Genomic DNA, 7,115 nt, shown 5'->3' with positions numbered 1-7,115 from the left:
AGTTTGTCCATTTTGGGAAACACAAAAACTGTCTACTATCATACTACATGGTTCGTAGTGACTTCGGTATTTTTTTCTGAAAGTAGTACATATTGCAGATCATTGTATCAAAGAAAAAATATTCTGGATTATTTAACACTGCTGTCAATGGAACAAAAAAAATTTTACTCAACTGGTTTCTGCAGTAAACGAGTAGAGCAAACATAGTTTTATGGTATAATTCTCCATGTTTTTAGGATTTACAAATAAAACTCCTATATTTGGAAAAGGACAGAATTTTTAATGAACTTGAGACTACATTACTAATACACAGATGAAATAATCAACTACTTCAATCATCATGGTAGGAGCTACTCAATCCTCATAAACAAATTCCACAGCACATTCTGCCTCTGTAAAAGCCATTGTAAAATGCTGTCATAAAATGTTTCATACCCCACCAGGTAAGGTCTTAGGGCATGTAGGTCTTGCAGCTTCTGGATATTGATAGGAACCTACAACAATAATGAAAGAATTAGGGCTCACACCTAAACACAAATGGAGAATGGACAGAAAATATATTATTTCAGACTGCACTACAATATTTTAGGTAAACGTTTGAAAGAAAGAAAATAATTACACCTAACAGAAATTTTTGTGTAAGTTGCCTAATATATTATATTATTTATAAACTAACTTTTCCTGAAGGGCAGGCCAAACTGGGTAAGTCAGTAACAAGCTCTGTTTTCAGCAGTGTGAAAGTTGACTGAATGATTCCATCAATATGTGACTTTACTGCCACTTTTCCAGGTATATTGCTATTGTGACAAAATTGTTTGTGTGTGGATATCTTGAAATTCTCCTTTTGGTCTACCAGAAGTTTCGTCTGAGTCTGTAAGCTTTTTGTATTCATGATGCCACCATGTTTTGAAACTTCCGACATCTTGGAAGGAAATTTTGTGTACAGTAAAACTATTTGTTTTACTGGCTTTCTGTATAAGCTCCATGTATTGCTCTGGTGTATAAATTCGATCCCCTTTTTTCACGATATGCATTATAGCCCCAAAGTCTCTGTCACACGGTGAATATGAGTGATCACGAACACGGAAGTTGTGGGTGATACTGTCAAATCACCCTTTGTCACAGAGATTCATCATAAACCTAACAACTGTGTGGTTCTCGTTCTCTCCTGATGGACCATCACTAAAAAGAGTGAGTCTCTTTACTCTACTGGATATTTCAGTCTGTATGTAATTCAATAAAAAACTGCACACCTCATCTGAAGACTTGTTACCTACACCCTAATGATAAAGGTAGATTTGGACTTGTTGCTTTTCGAATCACCCATGTAGAGTTGCTAGTCTCCCATAGGGCACCTCCCCAGGTGGTGGATTGAGGAACGTTCACCAGATATGGTGGACACTGGGGAAATAAAATACCCAGGGTGGACCAAAACTAGCAAAACAACAATTGCTGCCTTGCAGTTGGGAGTTGGGTTTTCCAAATGCTAAGGGAAGAAAATCCTGATTAAAAGTCACCCGTCCCCTGGTAGGGGTTGGATGCAGGGTTGACAGCCCACTCTGTAAAAAACAATTGTTGCGAAACTTCTACAAAGTAAAGTCGGACGGATGAAGGAAGATGGACCTGGTATGGAAAAGGACAAAAAGGATGGAACACAAGTAAATGAAGGAGGGAAAATAAGGATGAAGAAAAATATAAAGCGTAGATCAGATCCATATATTAGTTCTTGGAATGTGAGATCCCTATATTGACCAGGAGCACTGAAAGTAATGCTGGACCAAATAATGAATCTGAAGCAAAGTATAATAGCACTACAAGAAATTAGATGGACAGGGAGTGGAGTTTTAAAAAAGAAAGAGGCAAATATATTCTATAGCTGCAGCGAAAGAAATCATGAGCTGGGGACAGGATTTGTTGTACACCATCAATTAAAGCCTTTGGTAATAGGGTTTACACCCATTAGTACAAGATTATCAACACTCAGGATAAAGGGGGAAATTCTTTAACTATTCCATAATTAATGTCCACGAACCAACAGAAGAATCCGAAGAAGAAGAGAAAGAAGTATTCTATGAATCTTTGGAAAGAGTATATGATGAGTGCCCAGGCCACAATATTAAAATAATAGCCGGAGACCTAAACGGTCAGGTGGGGAAAGAACAGATTTATAGACTGATAAGTGGCCCCCAAGCAAACATGCAACAAGTAATGAGAACGGAACAAAGCTTATACTGTTCGCAACATCTAGAAATATGGTAATAGGATCGAAACTGTTCCCACATACAGAAATACATAAGGGAACATGGAACTCACCCGATGGAAAGACAGTAAACCAGATCGACCATGTGTTGATAGATTTGAGACACAAATCAGAGCTATTGGACGTGAGAGTCTCGGGGGCCCAACCATAGATACAGATCATTTTCTGGTATGGGCACGGGTGGGGGCAAGGATATCCAACACAGTGAAAGGAGTCCGACCCAGGTCACAGAAATATAACAACTTTAGAATCAGTGGAAGTTAGAGAACAGTATCAAGCGAAGATAACTCGGATTCTGGAAAATGCTGGAGAATATAAGAATATGGAAGATCAGTGGGAAGCGATAAAAAAGACGGTGGAGACATCGGCAAGAGAGATACTTGGAATTGGGACAAGACAGGTAAGACCATTATGTTTTGATACTGAATGCAAAATAGTAACTGAAAAAAAGAACAAAGCATATAGAAGGACACTGCAATCACACTGTACGAGGAGGATAGTAGAAGAATACAAAGGAAAACGGAGGACTGAAAAGAGGACTCACCAAAGAAAAAAGAGGGAATGGATGAAAGCATGTGTCAAAGAAATGGAGCTCATGAGAAGCAAAAATGAAATAAGAAAATTCTATAGAGAGGTGAACGCGGCACAGAAGCCTTTTGGTTGTAAAACAGGCTTAAAAAAAGATGAGACAGGGAATATCATAAGTGAAGAGAAGGGAATATGCGAAAGATGGCGCAGGTAGTTTGATAGTATCCTCAACCCTAGAATAACTATACCACGGAATCCAACAGAAACGAATAGGGAAGAGGACCCAGACAACAACACTACTCCACCAAATATAGAAGAAGTGAAAACTGCCATAAAAAAACTTGAAAAACAACAAGGCGGCAGTGACAGATCGTTTCCAGCTGAACTGTTTAAGCAAGTAGGCAGAGAGCTGGAACGAAGCCTTCTGAAAATGGTCACCACAATATGGGAAGAGGAGAAAATGCCCCAACAATGGAAAGAGGGTATCATGTGTCCCATATATAAGAAAGGAGATAAGAGGGTGTGTGGCAATTACAGAGGGATACAAAATATTCTCTAATGTACTATTTGACAGAATACTCCCAATCATACAGAGGAATACGGGGCCGTACCAATGCGGATTCCTTCCCAGGAAGTCAACTATAGATCAGATAATCACCTTAAGACAAATCCTGGAAAAAACAAACGAATACGGAGTTGGCACGCATCACCTCTTTATAGATTTCAAAGCAGCTTATGATAGCATAAATAGAGAGCAGTTATATCAAGCTCTAGATGAACTGGGAATCTCGAGAAAGTTGGTAAGGCTAGTGAGAATGACAATGAGCGAAACACAAGGTAGTGTAAGAACAGGAGGAATGATGTCCAATACATTGAGTATTAAAAACAGAGTGCGACAAGGGGATGCATTGGCATGTCTTCTCTTTAATGCCACCCTGGATAAGGTGATGAGAAATGCAAACCTTCTGAATAGGTGAATGATATTCTATAAAGCAGTGCACATACTGGCCTACACGGATGACACAGATATAATAGTAAGAACCCAAAAAGCAAGGGAAGAGACATTTACAGCTCTTGAACAGGCTAGTAGGAAGATGGGGTTAATTATTAATGAACAAAAAACAAAATATATGGCAGCTGGAAAAGCACATAGAGAAATTATGCCAAATGCAATAACAATGGGCAATTATACAATTGAGAGAGTTGAACATTTCAAGTACCTGGGCTCGACAATTACGCATCTAAATGATACCTTCCATGAAATTAAGCAGAGATTAATACTAGCCAACAGAGGCTATTTTGCCCTAACAAAACTTCTATCCTCAAGGCTCCTGACTTATACCACTAAATTAGCTATCTATAAATCACTTGTATGACCAGTGCTTGCACATGCCTTTGAAGCCTGGACATTAACAACTAAAGATATTGAAACACCGGATGCATTTGAAAGAAAGGTACTTAGATGAATTATCGGCCCAATCTGTGAAAGAGGAAGATGGAGGAGGAGATACAACCATGAGTTGTATGTCATATACAAAGACCAACTCATCAGAAGGATAGTGAAATCATCCAGACTGAGGTGGGCGGGACATGTGGCTTGCATGAATGATACAGAAGTACCAAAAAGAATATTACAAGGAAAGCCAGGAGGGCACAGAGGACGTGGTCAATCAAGAGGCAGATGGGAAGATGGAGTAATCAAAGATCTTAGGAAGATGGTGTATAGAAACTGGTGAGTATTGGCAAAGGACCAAGAGAAAAGGAAGGAAAATGCAGAAGAGGCAAAGGTTCATCATGAGCTGTAGAGCCAAAGAAGAAGAAGAGAAGCTTTTCAAATCATGGATACTAAAAATCCTAACCCATAACTGACGCAAGTAAAAAATTTCCTGAACAGGAATATTCAGGAGCGGCAAGTTTTGCATATAATCAAAACACAGAGTGGTGGTTTCTTCATCATCATTTTGAGATGCTTCTTTCACACTAATATAAAACTTGTTGGCCCCCTCTTGTGTACAATGAGCCCTGCAGTTGCCATATGTTTAGTATTGTCATTCAATGATTTATCCTTCAATTTTGCATTTAGGCTTTCACATTGACTGCACACATCAACCTGTGGTCGACCAAATGAGTACCCAAAGTTTTCATGAAAATAAGAATGGGAAAAATGGTACTTGACACTATCCTTTAAGTCAGGGTTGCCATTAATGAACATCTCATTAAGTTTTGTGACATTTAAATGAGCATCCAAATACTTTTTGTGTTGCCCACCATAATGGGTCTCTAACTTCAAATTTTTAATGGTTGTAGATACGTACACAAATGTTGCCAGGAAGAGCATTGCCACTCCTGCTCTGGTCCCTCATGTCTTTAGGGGTAGTAATTTGAAGTTATAATTGGCAAATTCTCTCTAAGCTGTTATGTGATATACCATGGATTTCCGTAAACACCTTCTTGCAAACATGTTTTAGTACACCGCCAATCTGTACATTACAGTATTTACTCGAATCTAAGCCGCACTCGAATCTAAGCCGCACCTGAAAAATGAGACTCGAAATCAAGGGAAAAAATTTTTCCCGAATCTAAGCCGCACCTGAAATTTGAGACTAAATTCAAGGGGAGAGAAAAGTTTTAGGCCGCACCTCCAAATCGAAACAAAGTTCGTCTAGTTGTAATATGAGACACAATTTAGGTCGAATGAATGACGATACAGCTGCAGTAGTTTGGTTCGAGTCGTAAGCTTAGCAGTTACGGTTTACCAGGTAGCCATTGCTACGCGTCACGCGCTCCGTCCGTATTTATACGGATATCCTTCCTTTTTCACGTGCTTCGTCTGGTTTGAATTGATTGCTTATTTTTCTTTGATCTGATAAGTGCTGTTCTCTTTATTATAGGTGTTTACGTCACTTCACCAAGCTGAAAATGCATTACTGCACTGTGTCATGCATTGTTTGTCGCATTCTGATAGTGCGTGTTTACGGCCTGTCGCCGCTCGCGGCGTGGCTTGCTTTTGTGCGCGCTACCGCCGCTTGCAAATAAAAAATAGAGAGGAGTCGTCTCATTAGCGAAACATTTGTTGTTACTTACACTACTGCTTTCTTTGATAATGATCAACAAGAACCAAATAACAGACTGCGTATGATAGATGATGTTCTGAACGAAATTTTAGCGAAAATTTTTCTCCGTTCCAAAATCTTTGCAGGCGCCTCTTTAGTTCATTACATTCTGCACAGGAAAGAGACATCTTGGATTTAAAAATCTAGTCAGTTGCCGTGCTTCATTTCTGACTGTATCACTATCAGGCATAAGAATAATACGAATATAAACATGACATGATACGTATATTCTTCCCCGTTTGCTGTTGTCTCACTCTAGTTTCGTAGTTTATTAGGCAGACAGGATTTAAATGAGATAGTAGCAAACACGAAACAATACATGGCAAAATGTTTATATTCGTATTAATCTTATGGCGAAGAGAATACTACATGTGATTCACGATTCATAAAAGCTCCTATTAGCAACCATCTCTTCTCACAGGTAGGAAAAAATTCAGAACGTAGAGTTGGCCAATTGACAAACATCCCAAACAGTCTTGCCAGTCGGATTTTCGTAGTACATTGAAATGCTGCTACATTCGAAGATCAACAATACAGAATTTGTATTTACTTCGTTGAATAATGTACCAAAATGCAGTGGTCGAAACTCTGGGCGGAGGAAAAAGGCTCGTCTTCCACTTTTTTTTTAATTTATTTACTGACGCAGAGATTTTGGTGCCAGTATGTATCTTTGCGCCTACAAAGCATGCCTGTGTGGCGCTACATATATTCGACGGCAGAAGTTAGTTGTGGCGGCACCCACCAACATTTTTCAGAACTCCCGCTTGCTTTGCACTCGATTCTAAGCCGCAGGCGGTTTTTTGGATTACAAAAACCGGAAAAAAGTGCGGCTTAGATTCGAGTAAATACGGTATATCTGTAAGAGTGAGTTCTTTTAAAACTGCCTTCAGTGCCTTCAGTATGCCTACCACTTTCTTTACCCAACCTTTTGTCTGGACATCGTTTTCCCTGTCTACCCTTAACTTCATTAACCTCAATCAAAGTCTGAATATAGATATCTTGACAGTTTTTATTTTGAAGAGAAAGAAAATATCTCCATGTTTCATTAATAACATCCTGGTTAATGTTTAAATAACAATTTGCATTTCACTTACAAATGACACTGTTGGGATTCTTTTTCGTAGGTACTTTCTTGGCAGAGTAAGAAACCTAACCTTCTCCTTTCACCCTTGCATTCAGAATACAATTATATTTGTAAGAGTCATCGTTTACTA

The 7,115-nt window shown here is 38.9% G+C and overlaps 1 long non-coding RNA gene across 1 annotated transcript; it reads right to left on the bottom strand.

Annotated features, from left to right (window-relative positions):
* Positions 1–259: 259 nt before the first annotated feature.
* LOC126458054 (uncharacterized) lies at positions 260–6,291 on the bottom strand. Its single transcript, XR_007585567.1, has 2 exons — positions 5,873–6,291; positions 260–494 (listed from the first exon to the last, which is right to left on the bottom strand). It is a non-coding gene; the product is annotated as an uncharacterized LOC126458054 (long non-coding RNA).
* Positions 6,292–7,115: the final 824 nt, after the last annotated feature.

Source organism: Schistocerca serialis, chromosome 1 (genome assembly GCF_023864345.2).
Source record: "Schistocerca serialis cubense isolate TAMUIC-IGC-003099 chromosome 1, iqSchSeri2.2, whole genome shotgun sequence".
NCBI classification, from domain to species: domain Eukaryota; kingdom Metazoa; phylum Arthropoda; class Insecta; order Orthoptera; family Acrididae; genus Schistocerca; species Schistocerca serialis.
This window is presented reverse-complemented; position numbering and strand designations above follow the sequence as displayed.